General features: G+C 46.9%; 1 protein-coding gene across 3 annotated transcripts in view; it reads left to right on the top strand.

Moving 5' to 3' along the window:
• Znf827 (zinc finger protein 827) overlaps nucleotides 1-21,133 on the top strand; it is a 168,980-nt gene that overhangs the window by 64,957 nt on the left and 82,890 nt on the right. The gene's annotated exons all lie outside the window — the stretch shown is intronic.

Here is a 21,133-nt window from a genome sequence, read left to right as displayed (position 1 = left end):
ATGACCTAGACCACGGCTTCAAACGGATTCTAATAACGTTCTCAGGATTCCTTCCAATTGATCAAAATATCTTTTCTTAAGAGAGGATCCTTCCATCTTTCGTGCATTTATACTATAGTCTTTAAGGACCATTAAAATATCTTTGGCTTGGTGAGAAGTTGAGGTGGCATTCAAAGTGTTTACCAACAGAGTAGCAGCGAGCAATTGTAAGAATAGAGGACTTCCTGATTATTGTTACGATAATTAACCTTTTCTTAAGATGAATGGGTGACTCTACTGATATCTGCATGTATCTTAACGTATTGGATATAAGAAAAAAAAATAATCTGGCTGTAAATTGAAGCTAGTGTATTTTCAATTTTTGGTAGAAGTATCTTCCTGGTTTTCTGCAACAGGTAGAAAATACAGTGTCTTTTTGGTGGCAGGGTATGACTTTCAGAACATGGAAGAAAAAGCCAGACTGCTAATCATACCTGTCAAGTTGTAGCTGTACTTATTTCACTGACTCCTGAAGGTAGTTTTTAGGAACTGTGTTTGAAATGCTAATATGAATCAAAAGCTGTTTTTCCTTGGGAACTTGCTGTGCTTGGAGGATGAAAGCAAGAACTGCCTTAGCAGGACTCCTCTGTGATCTATAATTTCATCAGCAATTCTGGTTGACTAGTAGGTTGGAAGGTAAGAAATTAATAGTGATTTACTTGGAGTCAGCCCATCAGAACAGTTGAAATTCCTGTATCTGTCATTTGGTGGGGTTAAGAATTCTTGTCTTTGATGTTAATTCAAAGCACACTGGAATTTGAGGGAAACATGATTTGCTAGCAATAAAGCGTGATGGAGTAACTGTGGTCTTATTGTAACTCCATCTCCCCGGATGGTGTCGTAGGGTATTGTACACCGATGGAGCTGTGGCAACAGCCCAGGCTGGGAAGGTGAAACATCATGTTTGAGCCAATATGTCTGTCTGTCTTCCTCCTGGGGCAAAGTACTTCAGTGATGTAGTCATCCATCCTTTTTTCCTGCTGCTTAGTCAATTCTAAGAGGTCACCCAGCTCTGTTTCTTCTCCCAGAAGTATCTCTCCCCATACAAGGGCCTAAACTCTGCATTCCCAGTGATTGCTGGGCCCTTTCTGATGGTAGATTCTGCCGAGCAATAGCATCATTTCAGGATTTACTGTGTGTCTGGTATGGAAAGCAGAGGAGGCTGGTACCACACAGAAAGAGGCTATGAGAGTGGTGAATGACATTTCTGGACAGATGTTCTTTAAGGAAAATGTTTTATCTTGATCCTTTGGGATGATATGATTTGAGAGACTGAAATAGGAAATTGTTTTTTAGATAATGATGAGACCCCCTGCCCCCCATGATGCTGTGAACATCTAATATTTGTGGGCAGTGAGGGCTTCTGAGTGCGTGTTATTGAGTGCATGCTCAGTGGGATAGCTGAGCGGATGGCATGGTCCCGTTTCTTAAGGGCCACCATCATCCTTCATTATGTGGACATAAGCTGGCACGGAGACTGATAACTATTTCCTTTTTTTTTTTTCCTCCTGAAAAACAAATCGTATGTACATGAGACTCTGGTCAAGGATGTGTGCATCAAACCCCTGCATCTCTGTGTTCGCATCAATAGTCTTTGAGTGTATTAATCGTTTTTTGGTTTTTTGGGTTTTTTTTTTTTTTTTTGGTTTTTTTTTTTGGTTTTCGAGACAGGGTTTTTCTATGTAGCCCTGCCTGTCCTGGAACTCACTGTGTAGACCAGGCTGGCCTCAAACTCAGAGATCCACCTGTCTCTGCTTGGGATTAAAGGTATGCACCACTACCAGCTAGCACTATTGTTTCTTAATTTCATGAGCAGATAAGATGGCCCTTGAAATAATTACCAATAAAGTAGCAGTAAGACACGTTTAAGGATAGAGAATTTTCTAGTGGAATATTACAGTAAATCACATGCCCTTAAGATGGCTTTAATTCTTTACTCTTAGCTGAATGGAGCCCCTTCTGTCCAGTGTAGGAAAATGAGCCGTGAAATGCATTCAGGGAATCATAGCATTGCAATGCTGTAGCATGCTGTGGTCAGGTGACATTGTTTTAAGTCCTAAGTTAGGTGAGTGGGTTAGAAACAACTATCTTTTCATTCCAAAGCCATGAGGTAAGGGCTTCCTGTTTCTTAGGAGTGAGTGTGGAGAGGAGCATGACGGTAATTCCAGTAGGAGAAAGACTGAGGTAGGAGTGTGAGTTTTGTGTGAGTCCAGCCTAGGCTACATAGGGAGGCCCTGTCATCAAACAAACAAACAAGTAAACATCAGTGTTTCTGTCCACTAATTAAGGCTCTTGCAAAAAGGATGCTAGAAAGTTGTAAGTTCTCTGTCTTCAAGATGGCATTTTAACAGCTTGAACAGTCACACCCTGAAAGTACCCAAGTTAAGAGACTCCTCAAGTCCCTCAGATTCCCTGTAGATGAGAGTAAGTATTTCTTTCCCGAAGCCTCGGGACACACCAGGGCAGCACTGCCTCCAGAGTCCTGTCCTGGGCGTTCCTGTGGACAATTGTCCTCATGTCCTCACAACCTTCGAAATCTCACTTACACTCTCTCATTTTTTGCAAAATCCTTTGGTTAGAGAGAACTGGTGTGAAAGAACTCTAGTGGTACCTTCTTAGCTAGTGGGGGGTATGTGTTGAGGGACCTCAGGTGGATGCCTGGAATTGCAGAGAGCCCTGAAACCTGTAAAGGACCCCCTCATGCATTCCAGCGGTGATCATGCTTAGCTTATGATTAGGCACAGTGAGAGATTAGCAAATACAGAAATTTCTTTTCTTTGGGTTTGTTTGTTTGTTTGTTTTGTTTTTTGAGACTAGGTCTCACTATATAGCCCTGGCCAGCCTGGAACTCCCAGAGACCTGCCTGCCTCTGCCTCTGCAGTGCTAGCTAGCATTAAAGGCATGTTCGCTGCCCCGCCTGGCTACAACAGTGTATTAGAACACAAGCTGCTCAAACTATAAATAGTTTGTTGTGGAATTGTCATGTCCTGTTTTGGGAACACAGTTGACTGAAGTAACTGACAATGTGGAGGATGAAACCTTGGAGAAGAGAGAGAGTATAACAGCAATAACAGTGCATGGGCTATACTTTTCTTTGTTTCTGTTTTGACCCAAAGAATATCTAAAGAATTTTCCTTTGCTCTTTTCTTACTAATTTTCTTATGTAGGTTTTGAGTGAATTAACAAGAAGAAACTAGTCAATGATTTGGGCTCTCTCATTTCCATGTTTAAATTAGCTCGTGTTCATTGCACATGCCTGTATGGCTGGCACCTGGCCCCGCCGCACACCATCACATGAGACCTTTCTATAGAGAAACCTGTGTAGGGAGGGTGCTTTCCAGGGGACACCTGGGTTCTCTGGCGAAAACACACATGAGATAGAGCCAGGCTAACCCTTTCCTGGCTTGTGTGTTTTGAGAATCTGAGGGCTTTTGTTTTTTCCTTCTCTTTTTACTGTGGTTCAGATTCCCTTTTCAGTTGTTAATTATGAAGGCGAGTGCCTGACAGCTGGACTCAGGAAATTGATCACTGTAAAGAAAGCAATCCACTTTGAGGAAGTGACCGGATGTCTGTGCCACCTGTTGTGTGACACACAGCAACCCAAACCGTGAAACTTCCCTGGTGAGCCTGTGCTTGCCAAAGACAATTCTCAGAAGCCTTCATCTAAAGAGGCCATGAGCTGAGTGTTTAGCACTGAGCTATTTAATGTGAGTCGTGGTGGGTGGGCATCAGGGCGCCCTCAGACTGACCTGGCCAGGTGTGGTCACCTTGCAAACTTATGTCCTGAATGTGGTCACAGATGTGGTACTGCCAGAAGCAGCAGCCGTTTACCCCCTGCTGTGCTGTGAGAGCCCTGGGTAGGTGCAAAGAGGTAAGCAGGGGCCTCTTCTCTCTTTGTGAAATTGTTTGTTGAATGGGAATGCCTGTGTAAGGTGTACCACCTACAGTTGGAGAAACGCAAAGGATCAGTTAAGAATGACACTGCAGAATGAGACTTCTGGGGCTGGAGAGATGGCTCAGGGTTAAGAGCATGCACAGAGGACAGGCATCTCCCTTCACCACGCTGAGCAGCTCACAGTCACCTGCAGCTCCAGATGCGGGGAATCTGGTACCACTGTCCTCCACAGGCACCTGTGCTCTCTGCCTGTGTGCACACAGTCAAAAGTCTATGTTTATAAAGGAAAGAATAGGATTGTAGGCTGTGGGAGTGGCTTACTGGGTAGTTTTTGCTATGCGAGCCTGAACACCTGAATTCACATCCCCAGAACACACGTAAAAGGCAGGCATTGCATCTAATGCAATCTAATGCCATCTCTCTAATGCCATCCCTGGGAGGCAAGACGGGAGCATCTCTGGGGCCAGTCAAACCATCATTGAGCTTCAGGTTTGGTGAGTGCTCTTGTCACCAAAACTCAGGTGGACAGTGATGGAAGGCATCAGATGACAGTCTGGCTTCCACACTTGTTTGCATAGCCATGTTTTTATTGACATGAATGTGTTTGTGTTTGTGTATGTGTGTCTTTGGAAGCCAGAAGAACATCAGTCCCCTGGAGCTGGTGAGTGTGAGCCACCCAGAGTGAGTTCTGGGAACTGAGCTGTAACCTTGGCTAGCACTCTTACCCATGTGCCCTCCCTCCAGCCTTGGTCTCTTTCTTTGTAAGCCATACAGCTTTTGATTCTCCCTCTTATTCATTTCTTCCTTTCTTATTAATTTTGAACAATAGAAAATAAACTGGTACTAGGTAAACATGAGAAAGGTGACGTTTTAAAGTAATTTAATCTCTGAGGTAGACTCAAGTGAACAGGAAGGGAACACAGGGATTGACTTTCTGGACTTTTATTTATTATTTATACAGTATTCTGCCTGCATGTGTGCCTGCACACCAGAAGAGGGCAGCAGATCTCACTAGAGAAGGCTGTGAGCCACCATGTGGTTGCTGGGAATTGAACTCAGGACCTTCAGAACCTCTGAGAACGGAGGGCCTTTGTTTATATGTGTTAGAAGAAGGCAGCCGAACGTGCAGAATTAGCATTGCTGTTCTGGATCCAGGCAAGATGCAGCAGTCTGGGCACCTACCTCCTCCCTGCATCTCCCCAGGCACACAGGTGGGCTTTGCTGCTTGGTCCAGAGGTGGGAAGTAGTCCTCAACCATTTGGGCGGTTACCCTCATTCAGAAGGGCCAACAGCGTTCTTGATTTCAATCTCATTCTAGCTGACCACCTCAGTCATGGGGGCCCATCGGTGGACACTTCTATGTCTAGAGGTAAGAAAGGGCCTGTTGGCAGATGTGTCTGCTGTCTGACCTGTTACCCTGTAAGACTGCTGGGAGGCAGAAGAATGTCCAGAAAAGAATCTGGGTGACAGGACAAGAAAGAACAGGAGCAAAGAAGATACAGCGACATGCATGGCAGCCCAGATTTGGAGGAACAGGTCTGCCTGCTGCTGTTATTTCAGCACCCCGTGTAAATGGGCCTTTGAACCATCTTTTTCTTTCCTTTCTGGTAGAGGCTTGGGGAATCCAGCCCCAGCTCTCACAGCCACTGGGGCATGGGACACCCACGTTCTGAGGCCTGCTCTGGACTTAGCTGATGACTCCCCTGGAACTCTGATGGTGAGGCCTGGCAACCTGTGTTTTGACAACCTCCCAGGTGATCCTGACAGCTAGCCCTTCAGCTCAGCATGCGGAGGAAGTGGCTAGAAGAGTGGGTCTGGTCCATCTGAAAAGGGTGCTTCAGGTTCAGAGCTGATGGAGAGCCAAGTTCTACTAAATGTTTTATTAAAAAGAGCTGGTTCTTCCGTAGTGAGCCCACTTAATTGATTATGAAATGATGGCCTCTGACAATCAGGACCGTGGTGCTCCTGAGTCTTGGCTAATCCACTTTGCTAGTGCCCCGTGCAGTTAAGTTTCTCAGTTACCCCTGGCTGTTGGCATTGTCTCTGGAGAGCCTCCCTACGCCACAGCGTCACACACCATGCTGTAGACTTTCCAGTTCTCAAGAACTTCTTGGGAGATAGGAGAGATCTTAGCTGAATTAAGTTTCAGGCTGAAGACTATTTAGTATTCCATCTGCTGGTTTTCCTTTGGAGAGCAGTGATAACTTCTTGTAAGTTTTTATTTATTCTTTTGTCTTTGTGAGATTTGCACGCACAAGTACACTGCATTTACACGTAGCACACTTTAAGCAGTGTGTCTTTAGTCAGCCGGCTGTCCTTCACCGTAACAAATACATGGCTTGATCCGTTTACAGAGGAAAAGGGTTTACTTTGGCCCAGTGTTGGAGGGTCTAGGCCACAAGCAGTCAGTCCTATTGTACGGGGCCTGTGGCCAGCCAGCAGCACACTGCAGCGAGAGTGTTCAACAGAGCTTAGCCAGGAAGCGAAAGAGAGGAAGAGAGGCCAGAGTCTCACAGTCACGGGGGGGGGGGGCACACCCCCAGCGACCCGAAGACTTCCTCCAGCTTCCACCTGCTTACGGTGCCCCCTCCCAGCAGGGCTGCTGGGCATCAGCGCCAACATGTGTGCTGGAGGCCCTTGTAAATGCTAGAGCATAATGTGGCACCTGACGGCTGAGGGCACGGCTGCTCCAGTGAAGTGAGGGTGTGATGAGTTGGCCCCAGAACCCGCCTAAGCACAGCAGGGTGTGCTGGTGTGCACATGGCGTCCAAGCACCTCGGAGGCGGAGACAAGTGGCTCTGTCGGCCTCAGTGGCAGCCAGCAGCCACTCTTCCCACCTCACTGTCCCGGCGTGGGCAACCACTAACTAATCGATTGTCAGTTCCCATTGATTTGTTTTGTTGGGACCCCTTATATGAATGAACTCATGTGGTCCTTTATGTGTGACTTTTCAGCATGTTTTCACGGTCTATCAATACTGTAACATCAATTCTATTTGTTAAATAACATTTGACTTATTTCGGGAGTGGGGAGCATTTGTGTGGAGGCGGGAAGACAACTGTGGGAGTTGGTTCTCTCAAACAATTAAATCCAGGGATTGAACTCCAGCTGCCATGCTTCATGGCAGGCATCTTTACCTGCTGACCTATCTCACTGGCTCCTTGATATCAACTCTGTAATCCTTTGTGTGGCTGAGGACTGAGAGCTGCATGATACATTGCATTTTCCTTATCCTTTAATGGAGACATGGTTTATGTTTCAGTCTGTGATGGTATGGACATTCCTGTACAGGCTTCTGTTTGGGCCTATAGTCTTAATCTTCTTGGGTCTGTCCCTAGGTACCGGGTAATTGCTGGGTTAAAGGGAAACGCCCTTTAACATAGTGAAGAACTGCCAAGTGTTTCCAAGGCACCAACAGCATTATGCATCCCTTGTGGTCATTTCTGAGCTTTCAGTTTCTGCATGTCCTCATGAAAACTTGTTACTGTCTTTGTTACTGTCACCACCATCACGTGAAACCTAGCCGTTTCACTGTGGTGTGAGTTTGCGTCTCCCTGCGAGCTTCTGAACACTTGCACATCTTTGAGGAAACATCTATTTGAGTTTTTGTCCACTTTTCACTTGGGTTACTTTAAAGAAATATTTTAGCTTATTAAAGCTTCTCATTCTGGACATAAGACTTAGCAGAGGGGTGAACGCCACTTCATTTTTTTCTCATTTTGCTGGTTTTCACGATTCACAACACAGAATTCGATAGAATCCAGCTCATTTTCGTCCCTTTTGCTTAGTAGCACTGTTACAGTTTCTGCAATTCTAAAAATTAACTAAATGCTGACTTGTTTAATACTAAAAGGAAAACCCGTCTTCACTTATTAGCAAAGTATCATTTAATTTGCAGGGATGTTAAGCCTATGAAACCTAATTTATTGGATTATGCCTATCCAATTGAGTTGACTGCTCTACATTTTTGATTTTTTTTTTTTTTTTTTTAGCTTTTTGTACTTAGGGTGATGACCAAGTATTTTTGCATGTCAATTTTATAAGTGATTTATAATGGATACAATTGGGCTTGTAACTAAAGCCCAAAATGCATATCTCACTGCCAAGTCCACTTCATAACCCCTCCTCCATATAGATGTTTGTTTTATGTATATATGTATGTATGTATGTATGTATGTATGTATGTATGTATGTATGTATCTATGTATGTATGTGTGTGTGTGTGTGTAGATGTAGTCCCATAGTCCATTACCTGGTGGCTAAATCTGAATAAGGAATTACCCTTTTAAAAACGTCTGTGAACGCAGAGAAACGAAACAATATGGAATATCACATTTATATTTTATGCAAATAAGGAATAAGTCACTTTAACGGGACAGAATGACGTGTTTCTCTGCAGAGATGTGGTTTCTTGGAGGGCTAGAGATCTTATTGAGTCCAGAGGGCTCACAGTGCTGTTATTATTCTGTCCGTTTAAGCAGGACTGAGTGAGAAGTCTGTGTCTGCAGTCCTGGAAGGCTGTCCCCTCTCAGCTAAAGGAGAGAGGGAGAACCCTGCTTACACAGTCAGTTTCATTCAGTCTCTGGCCAGAAGAGCCCTTCTGTTATTTTGTAATTCTGCACACCCCGCACAGATTCTTAGACTCCTGTACCTGAAAGGCTGTTGCTGCCTGCTGTACCCACCCCACAGGGGAGCTTCTCAGCCTCGGCCCCCAGGGCCTGCGCTCAGTGCCTCCTTTCTCCCCTTTAGCCCTTGTCCCTCCAGCCACCCTGTATGCTTTCTTAACCAGCTTCCTCCTGCCTCCCACACTGAAGCTTGGATTCAGAAAGTCCAGACTCAAAAGGGCTCTTGTTTTATTATCATTTCCCTCCTGCATAGCTGCATATGTTAAGAGAGCCATGGAAATTTGTATTGGCTGGCATTCCCAGAAACCAGGCAAGCCCTCTACAAGGAATTTCATAGGCTACGCCTTCTCACTGGATGCCTTTTCTGTTTGGCTGTCTCTGAACTGGGCAGACTGGAGTCTGGGTACTGAAAGATGGGATAGGGTTGCACAGTAGAGGTAGGGTTGATGGGTGGTTGTTGGCGGCTCCAGATTTTCCTACGGGATAGTGAACGAAATATCTAGGAAGTGTGTTTGTAGGCTAACGGGCCCGCTTGCATGCTGTTTTCTTGATGTACCTGGGATAGATGACTACAGATGTCATCTTCTGGCCAACAGACTGTGTCATCAGCAGTTCACACACAAGCCATTGCAAATGCTGTCTTTTGGTGACGGCGCTAAGCAGAGCTTAGTTATCTCAGGTTGCAGCGTAGACACGGCATACCTGAGTAACAACAATGTTTGGTTCTTCCTCAGAGGACACCCTTCCGGGGTCTGGGGGGACTGTGTGTCCGGTCCTAGTCGTACGGCTCCGTTCCTATCTCACCCTAGCCCTTTCCCCTGCATATTACTATAGGGATCAGTCTGGTGAGGGAGAGCGGATCCTTATTCTCTTCAGTGAGGCTGGAACATTGTCATTCTGCAGCAGTTTTTCTTCTCACTGCTGTGTTAACCTTTCCCCTTCAGCTTACTCGTGTCAAAGAAGGGGAAGATCTGCAGTGTAATTAAACCCTGGGAATCCCACGCTCATCTGGGTATGTGCTGACATCACAGACCTACTTGGAGAAGGGAATCCTCACTGCTGAGGAGCTCTGCCAAGTGGCTGAGTCACGCCCAGTAGGGGCCTCTTGGAGTCTGGGCAGGACCTTTTCTATGCATGCTCACTCCAGAAGCTAGTACAGGCCAAGTTGGGGGAACCCATGTCCATTGGGCAGGGTTCGTTGATACAGCCCAAGACAGGAAACACCGTCATGAAGAGATGGTTCTTGCTGTGGCTTCTGTTATTCTTTATGACAACAAATGATTTAACAGTGGTGTTTTCTCTTGGTCAAAGTGCAGAGATGATGGTATTCTTTCTGAGAGGGCCTTTTGTCTTGCTCCCTAATAATTCTTATTAACCCCACCCCGAGTATGCTTTCCCCACATAAATCGTCCTGGGTTTGTGCTATGGGTGATTTACTTCCCTGTTCCTAACAGCTGGAATCCGTAATTTCCTGGTTTCCTGTGGCTTGCCCTGCGCTTGTGCAACTTCTCCACAGCTGGAGAAGTGAGGAAGGCCAGTAAACCTGAGATAAACCTGCAGTTTATCTCAGGTTCAAAGTTAGGTAGTAAGGGCCCGTGTGTAAAATGTGAGTTATGAGCCCATTTCCTCTCTTTCTACCAGTGCTGTCAGATCCCTGTAAACGTACCCTTAACCCAAGCATATGCTTCCAGGAACTCTTTTACTCTTGGGGTAGAGGGCATTCATGGGAAGGCCTCCCAGAGGCTTCCGTGAACCACATAGAGGATGCTAAGGGTAGTAATAGTCACTGTAGTCAGGAGGGAAGAACAGGGCACAGCCCAGGCACTGAGGATCGGGAGGGAAGTTACACCACTCCTGACAGCCAAGTCACCTTTCCTTTCTGCACGTAATGTGGATGGACCCTTCACTTAGCCTGCGGGGAGGGGTCTGTTTAATCAGGACCAGTGCTTTCTCCTTAATCCCTTTAAATCCCTTGTGCCGAACACACTGCAGTTTGCATGGTTTTGTGTTGGGTTCAGGGCTTGCCTATTTTACAGGGTGCTGTTTATTGTTTCCTAAAAGCGTTGCTCCCTGTGGAAGTCTCTTTCCAGCTGACTGTGTTTTCTGGGCGTTCCCAGACCTGGTGTTGATTCTGTGAATAACAGCAGTTGCTTGGTTTTAAGCGAACATGGCCTACCCGGGATTCTGGTTAGCTCTCTTCAGCCCCAGCACCAGAGAGAACCCAAAGAGAGGACACAGGAACCAGAGAAAGGGGAGATGACAGTGCGTCACTTGCAGCACTTGTAAGAAGGTTTGATTTAAAAACAAAAAACATTTGGAAGATTATTGAAAGAGCCAGAGTTCATTATGAGGCTGTCCACACATTCCATGTCTCCAAACTCCACAGGGAACCAGGCCCTGAGGGACCTGTTGCGCCCGCTGGTATGTCCTGGGGCCCTGTCAGATAAACAAGAGCTGAATGCTGGTTGTGAGGGCTTTGATTTTGACAGAGGAGGTAACGGACTTTTAGGGTTCAGTGAACCCTACTCTTTAAGCTCCTCTACTTATCATTGTCTTTCCATTTCTTTTTATGGATCCTCTTTATCTTCGTGGCCTGTGGCTCAAGACCCTGGTGGACTCAGTGAAGCCACAGATACGAGCACACCCTATTGTATGTTATGAAATGTACGTATCAGTGATCAACTCTGAAGTATAAATTAGGCACACAGAGATTAATGATAATAACTAATGATAAATTAAATAAATTAAATGGTAATAATAAAGTAACTTACTATTATAAAGGTTATATACAGGTGGTCTATTTCTCTCTGACTCTGTCTCTCTGTACCTCTGTCTCTCTCTTTCTCTGTCTGTCTGTTTCTCTCAAAATACCATGTGCATTATAGTTAACCTTCCTGTTGACCGCAAGTAGCTTACTGAAAAACAAGGGCTGCCTCTGTGAACACAGTGGTTTCACTTTGGAAGTGAAACCTAGAAAGCAAAAGTACAGATAAGAGCATCTATATAGCATCCATTCATGCATATTCATTCATTCGTTCATTCATTCATTCTACCAACCATTTGTTGAGTCCCTTCTCTTTTCCAAATCTAGTTTTGAACACTAAAGATGCAAGGTGAGCAGGGTGATTCTTTCACTGGCATTCTTCTCCTGACTCTTCTACTGTTCATCTATTTCCCCAACTTTATTTTAGTCTTTGTTGTCCCAGGATGCACTCTGAACTACCCTCTGGATCATGGGGAGCAGCTCCCGGCTTACCAGTGCTGTTGGGGCATTGCTGTTGAAGCCTCACTTTGGGGGAGATGCATGTGTTAGGGTTCAGCTTTATTATTATTTACATTAACAGTATTAGCATGTGCCACTCTGTAATTATTCCACTATGAATTAGTAGTTTTTAACACCATCTAAGAATTTTAAGCTGCTTTGCACATGCTAAAGTTTGCTGAAAACTTTACATAAAAAGCAAGCTTTGTGGGCTGGAAATGCCGACCTGTAAGGACCTGAGTTTGATCCACAAGGACCCATGCTTAAGAAAAATAAACAAGGCTGTACCTGGTGCTGCTGCCTTTTATCTCAGCACTCAGGAGGCAGAGGTGAATCAAAGGTCAGCTTCTTCTCCATAGCAAGATCTTGCCCAACCGAGGCTACACAGTAGGACCCTGTCTCAGAGGAACAACAGACGGCAGGTGTGGCAGTGCTCACGTGTAACCCCAGCTCTGAGAGGGCAGAGAGCAGCAGACCTGGGTCCTGCACCAGTGTGCCAGTAAAAGCTTGTGAGGGTAGGTTAGTGGTGCCTTGTTTTCCTTTTCCTTTCTCTTCGCTAAAAGAAAGTGAGTTGGCACCACAGCAACAAGAGCTGTGATGGCCTCTGGTCTCCACCCAGGTGCACACATGAGGATGTGCATTCTTTCACACACACACACACACACACACACACACACACACACACGCGCGCGCGCACACACACACACACACAGAAAGCAGAAAGAAGGAACTTGATGAAACTCTTAGTCATTGAAGTAAAACTACACACACACATACACACACACACACACACACACACACACAGAAAGCAGAAAGAAGGAACTTGATGAAACTCTTAGTCATTGAAGTAAAACTTCATCTAATCTTTTTATCTCTTTGGATAAGAAATTCTGTTTTTCTCTTGACAGTTTGAGCCTAAACCAGTGGCCAGTCATCGCAGAGGTAGCCCTTGTTTTTCAGGGATTTTTTTCAGCCAGAATTCTTTTGAATCTTCAGGAATTCTGTTGAAAATCTACATTCACATGCAAGCATGGGCATACACGGACAATCCCACCAACATCCTGGACACACAAAGACCAGTTCATCCCAAGAGGAGGTGGGCATTGCTCAGATTTATGAGATGGCAAAGGATAATGACTTTTAATAGCTCTGAGGTGAGGTTGGACACGTCAGGCGACACACATACCCGCCGCTGTTTTTCTTTCTGCCTTTTCAGTGTAAGACAAGAAAAATACATTCTCGACCCTGATGAAAAGTAGGTTCGTATTTTAAACGGGTCATTTGGAGTGTTACCAAGTGGCAAATGTGCAGTGTCAGTGCACCCCGCCAATTTCTAGTGAAATTGCTAAATGAGTTGAAAACAGGCGGCGGGGAGGCTGCTTAGAGTGTGGAGATAGCGTCGGGGCCGCTCCTGTCCCCCTGGGTGGGCCGAGCTCACTCTCTTGAGTCCCCAGGAACTGAAGCATTTCAATCCTTGAGTTTTCCTGGGTCAAAAGAGAAGTCAGGTATAGCATTTGCTGGCTAGATGGACAGAATCGGCCCTGTGGTCACCAGATTCAAGTCCAAACTTTGCCCTGTAGCCACAGGTGCTGTTTGGAGCCAGTCTGGAAGCGTTTTCAGTACTTGTACGGTGATGGGTGACTGGAGAGCATGCCAGTCCACAGGAGAGGAGAGCCTGGTTCTTGGAGCAGAGAACAGTCTGTTTCTTGTTTCAGGAGCGCCCAGGGCCATCTCTTTCCTGCCTTTACAGCCTGTCCTAACCCTATTTTTAAAAGGGTATTTTGTCTGCATGCAGGACTGTGCAGCATGTGTGCCTGGAGCTCAGAATCCAGAAGAGGCCATTGGATTGCTGGAACTGGAGTTACAGATGATTGGGAGCTGCTGTGTGGGTACTGGGACTTGAACCCCAGTCCTGTGGTAGAGCAGTCAGTGCCGTAACCACTGAGTCATCTCTCCAGCCCCCGGAGCAAACTTGAGAGTACAGTTGTTTCTTGCAAATTTGGAGCAATTAACAAAATAAGAGCACCTGCCAACTTTGGTGTGCTTTAAAAAACTTAACTCCAAGCTCACCCTCCACTCAATTCTATTTAGTGCGAATTCTTGTGTGCATAGCTAACTCCTTGGGTGCGTGTAACTACCCTACCAAGTGCCAGGTATAGTTACCAGCTAAGGTCATTCATAATTTTTGTGATTATTTTCAGAAGTCAGTTCTGGTAAGATGTCATTGAAGTGGTTTTAAGAATCAAAATGTACGTATATGGAGTGGGGTGGGGGGAGACTCTAAAAGACCTAGCCGCTATTATTTAAAAAATTCTTAATGTCTGTGTTACTACTTAAAGTAGTATCTCAGTCTAGAAAAGAGTAATTTAATTAATGAATTAATTACTTCATTTGACACAGATTTTTAAATTACCTTTCTCAAAAACATTGGTTTGCTTGATGATTTTGTTCGCTTACTCTTGAATTGTTTTGAATGGTTCGCAGGCGTGTGTGTGTGCATGCGTGTGTGGTGTATGCAAAGGCCGCTGTATATCCCTTCTTCTGGAAGTCATCGTTCTAGAACTTTTTCCTTTATCTGAGATCTGGGGAGATTCTTAACGACCCCCACTTCATAGAGAAACAGTGCTGCCCTCCCCTTGGGAAAGGTGGCCAGTATGTCCAGCAGGGGAAGGAGGTCTCTGGTCGGAGGCGCACAGTTTCCCAGGGTCTTGAGCACAGCCAAAGACAAGCCCCTGTCTCAGTATCATTCTTCAGAGAAGGAGAGCCTTGCCCTGCTGAGAGCCCCTGTACTGTGGCCAATGTGGGCATAAACCCAAGGCCACAGCATAGAGGAAACAGAACTGCACACAATCCCCTCAGTGAAGAAGGGTAGTGTGCCAGGGTAGTCAGATGAATGTTGTCTCAGCCCACAAATGTGGCAAGAGACGCTGGGTCGGTGGGAAAAACAGACTGTGAGTGAGCACCGGGATCTCTGGCCTGTCAGGAGGACCTCACAGCCCCTTCTGAGGTTACAGAGTGGAAGAGGCAGGGCTGCAGGGCTCACGGCTGCTTCCCTCCTGCATTGCTTTCTTCCAAGAAGGAAAATCCAGCTGCTTAGCCTCCAGTGTCTGCGAAGCTCCATTTGTGCCTCCATCCTTTGGCCTCTGCTCCAGTAGACCTGGGCTTAGTGCTTCTCCATGCAGTCAAAAAGTTGAGTCTAACTCCACGTTCCATTTGGATTTGGGCAGGAAAGCAAAGCCAGGGCAGTTCATCTATATCAGATGCCAGCCTGTGCCAGGCCGCGTGTGGAGATGTTACCTTGTGATCTCACCCCAGGTTCCTGCTCATTTGTTTCACCCGCTTGGTGCTTTGGGTTGTGTGGTTATTCACAGAGCGTTGTTATGATCACCCCAACCCAGACCCTCATGTCTTTGAGGGTGGCAAGCTGGAGATAAAAGTGTTTTGTGTTTGTTTTGTTTTTTACCTAATTCAACTGAAGGCATACCTCACTAGAAAGAGAATGGTTTCAGTGTGGCATTGTTGGCAGCACTTCTAGAGGCTGTGTGTGTATGTGTGTGTGTGTGTGTACATATGTGAGTTTTTGTATGGAGGCCAGCACTTCCCCAGGCTCTGTGTGTACGCGTGTAAGTGTACGTATGTGTATACATACGTGTGAGTGTATGTATGGAAGCCAGATGTGAACCTCAGCTGCTCCTCAGGCACCATCCACCATTCTCAGTCATCAAGTCTCAGGGATTGGCCCTGCCTCCCTTGCACTGAGATTGCAAGTGCATGCCGCCACGCTCGGGCCTTTATGGGAGTTCTGGGGAGTCAAACTGAAGTTCTGTGGCACCTGCAAGGCGACTCCTTTACCAGATGAGGCAACCTCCCGCCACTCCCTTCACCCCACCCCTGGCTTCTTCTAAAGCACCGGTTCTGATCCTGCTGTGTGCAGCCTGGAGAAGGAACAGGTAGTGCACAGTGCTGATGTCGGCACCTTCCCATCCATCCTTTCGTGTTTTAGGTTTGCGGTGTGAGTGCATTTCTGCCAGACAGTGGCGTCACGAGAGGGAGATTAGCAGTACCCCTCCACCGTACCTGCTCAGGTGATGCTCTTGAAGGACATACGTCAGACATGCCAGCTCCACAGGCCTGCTCTGCTTAATGAGGGTGAGCAGTGCCGGAAGGACCAAGCCCTTCTGAGCCCTCTGTCCAGAGAGGAGCAAAGCTGTGGAAGAGCTCGAGATGGGAGGTGGTGTGTACAGGTCCGTGTGCCTACAATGGTGCAGAGAGAGAACGCCAGCTGGGGAGGAGAAGGGGACATCTGAAAAGGAGTTTGAAATCTGAGCCTCTTTCCTTTTTTCAGGTATTCAAGAAGGAAAGAATACAGACAAAGGCAGGCCAGGCAGGGCCTGTTCTGGTGCTGTGAGCTGTAAGGGCAGGGAGGCCCATGAGGAGGCCCATGAGAAGGCCTGTCTGTGGCTTTTACAGTGTAGCATAGCAGTCTTCATTTGGGTGCGCAGCACAGGGCAGGACACCGCCAGAGGGTGAGCAGCTGGAGTGGGGTGCAGAGTTTTCCTGGGGCCCTCAAGGCTCTTGGGACCATCCAGCTGCTCTCTCACACTGGATAGCCACGGCCCCTGTGCTCCTGGCTTTTCAGCCTACCACCTCCTCTTAACAGTAGGTAGTAACAATTCTATCTCATCCTCTGCACTCTGCCTTCGATTCCTTTGCTGAGCTCATCTATCTAGTCCCATAGGCTCAGCTGACTTCCCATCCGTCTGTTAGGAATGTTCTCTTCCTGCTGTAAGCCATCACCGCCTCCACTTCCTGAAGCCATCGTACTCCAGAGTCAGACAAAGCAGGACTGAAAACCTTCCTCCATATTTCTCCCTGGTTCAGCCCATTTTCTCTGTTCTCCTATTCCTGTTAACACTGCCATCCAAATCTTAAAGGCATAAACCTTACCTGCCCTTTGTCTGATCCCTGACCAAAAGCCACGAATAATTTCTTTCACATTCATCTCTTCTTTCTTAATTCAGACTGACTTCCGTCAACCATCAGTTGTTCCCCCATTCTACTGTTGGAGTATGTCAGTGAATCTTTTCTCCTTTATCCATCCAACTCTGAGACCGAGTCTTGTTATGTGGCCCAGGTTGGTGTGGAACTCCATCTCCTCCTTCCACGGAGTCCTCATTGCTGGACCACAGCTGAGCACGCTGAGCCGGACTTTCCTGTTGGCCTTGGCTTCAGTTCAGGCACAATGTTTTTAGCTTGGTCGTTTGCAATCAAGTATAAGGGCTCTCCCCACTTCCATTTTCTCCGTCCCTCTGCCAAGTAGCCTTTGACCTTCCCACATCTTGTCCAAAGTCACCATGGTTGTTTCATCATGGACGATTTTTTCAGATTTGTTTCTCTGGAGAGCACCCTGATGGTCTCTGTATGCTGAAAAGAAGATGAGGCTTCACTACTAGGGGTCCAGCCTGAAGAATCTCTGCTTTGCAGGTTGACTATGAAACTCTTAGCATTGTGGCAGAAAGCCTGAGCTGGGGAGAGGACTAAGGCTTATGCCCATGGGGAAGATTGCCAAGCTTGGACATGGGGGTGCTCGTGGTTTCCCAGCTGTGTGAGGAGAACGGATGGCACTCATGGGTACAGTTTTAAAATGTCTTACTTGGGGGAGGAGTGGAAAGATTGCACAGGCTTGGAGAGTGCCTGAGGACCTGGGTTCTGCCCTGAGCAAACAGAGAGAGAGCTGGGCTTGCACCCACAGTATGGGAGTTGGCAAGACAGGCAGAGAGGCCCCTGGTGGGTGAGCAGCCATTCTAGTCTACTTGGTGAGCTCCAGACCAGTGAGAGGCTGTCTCAGAAGGAGGCAGCTGTACCTGAACTCCGTATGTGCACATGCTGGCACAGGCATTCACACACACACACAGCCAAGACTAACGAAAGAAAATATGGTCAAGATGGCAGCTCTTAAACTTTCATGTGTCTCACTTTAATAAAAGGAAAGCTTAGTCATTTGAGCCAGAGTAAAACTATGAAAGTGAAAGGTCGGTTCGCTGATGGAGAGCTGCCATTCCCCCATATGGCAGACTAGGGCAGCAGGCTCACAAGTTCAAGGCTTCCCTAAACGACAAGTCCAGGCTTAGCTAAATGAGACCCTGTCTTAAAATCTTCAAACAAATCCATAGTGGTAAGGATGAAATAGGCAATGTAAAAAGGACTGGGGAACGTAGCTCAGGAACCTCTGAGTTGCCAACACAAGGCTGTGGGTTCAATCTCAAGGAAGGGAAGGAAGAAGGGCCACTTGGCTATTGAGCTCTGTGTAACCTAGGCTGCCTTGAACTCAGGATCTTCTTGCCTCAGCCTCCCAAGTGCTGTGGTCTCAGGCACGTGCCACCTCATGCAGAGGGGGTTTTGATGGGCTCACACAGGCAGTTGAACCATCTCTGTCTTACTAAGCACACACAGCAGTTTGCTCTCACCAGGATGAAAGAGGGCATCTTAAGGGACTGTGAAGTGAGTTGTGCATTTCCCATTCTGGCCTGTCGTGTGACGTTTGTCCCTGACGTCTAGAGGGAAGAAATGGGCTGCACACTCCTCTGATGACAGGGTCTAACGAGTGTTCACTAAGCTTTGTCTGTCTTATCCTGCAAAGAAGTGACTGCTTTCCCTGGTGCACACTGGACTAGCTCCCACTAGAGGCCTGAGTGAGCTTTTCTTAAATGTTGCCAGCATAAAGGTATGGGGCCCCAACAAGGGGTGGAGGGCTGTAGGTAGGAGCAGGACAGCGGAGGGACTAAGTGGCCCCAGGCTTTTGGAAGTTCACCCACATGAAGGCATCGCAGGGGAGAGAAAGACAGAGAGATGGAGAGAGACAGACACAGAGAGAGACAGAGAGAGAGGAGCGAGAGAGAGCGTGAAAGAGAGAGACTTAGAAAGAGATCTTGGCTAAGTCAAACCTCCTTTTTGAGAGGAAAATCGCTGGGCAAATCTCTGCTAAGGAACACCTGTGACCCAAACCCTAAGACGCAAAACTGCTGTGAGCAAGACCACCAGGGACCTCTCCCATGGCTTCTCATGTGTCCCTTCCCCTGCTCCTCTGGCTCTGCTCTGTGAGAAAGGAAAAGGCAGTTTTCATTGTCCCTCTCCCTCAGTGGACTGCTGAAGACCCTTTCAGGGCAGCTCACAAACCACCCTCTGAGGAAGTGCTCTCCGCTGCCCAGCTCATGGAATTGAGCCTGTGGTTTCTGAATCAGAGTGCTTTGCTGTTTAATGGGCTGTAGTTCTTGTATTAACTGAGAACAATCAGGTTATAGGCCTTGCCTGACTTCTCACCCAGCAAACGGGACAGGAGAGTCAGACAGTGGGAGGCAGAAGTAACGCTGCTTGTTTCACTCTCTAAGTGTGCTTATTGGGGCACCAGCTCCCCATTTCATCCTGGAGCCCCTGAAGCCAGACCACATGATACACCCAACACCCTAGACAGAGTCCAGGACCACCTTTGGTGTGGGTTCCTGGGTGTCTTTACAAACTATTTTTAATTTTACTTTCTGTATTAAAGAATGCTTATCCTCTCCTCGTAAGCCACCTAGAGTTACCCTGCTGAGGATAAGTACCTTGTCAAAATTACCTCCCACTCTTCCGTGTTACCACTCACAGTTCTCAGTACAAGGCCGAGATCACACAGATGTGGATGGCCAGCGGGTTCGAGTGGGTTTATCCTGTTCACCTTTCCCACACTGCTGAGCGCCAAAGGGCCGTCACTCCACACTTCCATCATAAACTTGACATCCTCAGTTTTTATGGGTATGTTTAACTGACTTCCATTAAAAAATAGGTACATGCCACTTTATTCCTATTTATTAAAGGAAAATCATAGACTTAGAAAAACACTTCTGTGGATGATCATACAAAATCTCATGTGTGTGTGTGTGTGTGTGTGTGTGTGTGTGTGTATGTGTGTGTGTGTGTGTGTGTGTAGGCTAGACGTCAGTCTCAGGTGTAGTCCCTTGGGGTTTGTCAGCCTTGTTTTTGAGCCAGGGCTTCTCCCTGCCTTGAGGCACCCCAAGTTGACAAGCCCCAGGGATCCGCCTGTCTTCAACCCCATCCCCCATGACTGAGATTACTTTGGCATTTTTACATGGTGTTAGGGATCAGAGTCAAGGCAACAGGTGTGCCCCAGCCCCCTTTAGCGGTATAGATCACTTGGGACAGCACCAGTACTTGTTCTGTTAATGGAGGAAGAGATTCTAAAGCATGGCTGTTGTGTGTAGGTCCTAGAATATTTACCTGGTAGGAGTGGACACGAAGCCAGTGGGAGTGATTAATTCAGCTGTTGGTCCATGAGAATGCCTGAGGCACATGGGAGCTGGGCTGGGACAATGCATATGGTATATGTGTTCCCAGGGCAGTCTGACCTCTGGTCCTAGGCCAACTTGTTCAGGCAACCTGGCTGGGCTAGTAAGCAGTATGAGGCGGGTCCTAGCCAGGACATGAAAGGACCTTTTTCTTTCATGCAGTGGATCAAGTTTTATATTTATTTTTTCACTTGGTTTGTTTTTGTTTGTTTTTAGACAGTTTTCTCTGTGTAGCTATCCTGGCTATCCTAGAACTAGCTCTATAGGCCCAGGCTGGCCTCAGACTCAGAGATCTGCCTGTCTCTGCTTCCTGAGTGCTAGGATTAAAAGTGGCTCCCGGCAGAAGTTTCAGTTCTTGTTGTTTTGAAAAATAGGATGTGGTAGAAATTTCAGAAGAGTCTCTACCAGGGATATTGTTTGTCCCTTCCGGAGAAAAGTGGGCAATGTCTAGAATGTGTGTGTCTGTGTGTGTCTGTTTCTCTGTGTGTGCATGTGTGCACATGTGGAGGCCAGAAGTTGAACTGGATTGTGTCACTCTCTACCTACTTATTTCTCTATTTATTTACCTACCTACCTATCTATTTATTTAGGTATTTTTGACACAGAGTCTCATCAGTCTCATCATGTAGCTCTGGCTGTTTTGGAATTCATTATGTAGGCCAGACTGGCTTTGAATTCGCAGAGATCAGCCTGCCTCTGGCTCCCGAGTACTGGGATTAACGGTGTGTGCCTTCCTGCCTGTTTTCTACCTTATTTTTTGAGACAGGATTTCTCAATGAATTCAGAAGGCATTGCTTCAGCTGTCTCTACTCCCTCCATCTGCTGGGTACAGACCCATGCCACTATGCCTGACTTTTACAGGTACCGGGGTCTGAACGCCGGTGCTTGTGCTTGCCACAGTCGGCATTTTGCCCTTGGAGCTATCCTCTCGGCCTTGTGCTTGCCACAGTAGGCACCTTGCCCTCTGAGC

The sequence above is a fragment of the Psammomys obesus genome, unplaced genomic scaffold (genome assembly GCF_907164565.1).
Source record: "Psammomys obesus unplaced genomic scaffold, mPsaObe1.curated_primary_1811, whole genome shotgun sequence".
Classification (NCBI taxonomy): Eukaryota; Metazoa; Chordata; class Mammalia; order Rodentia; family Muridae; genus Psammomys; species Psammomys obesus.
The sequence above is the reverse complement of the archived record's forward strand: the minus strand, read 5'-3'. Positions and strand labels throughout refer to the sequence as shown.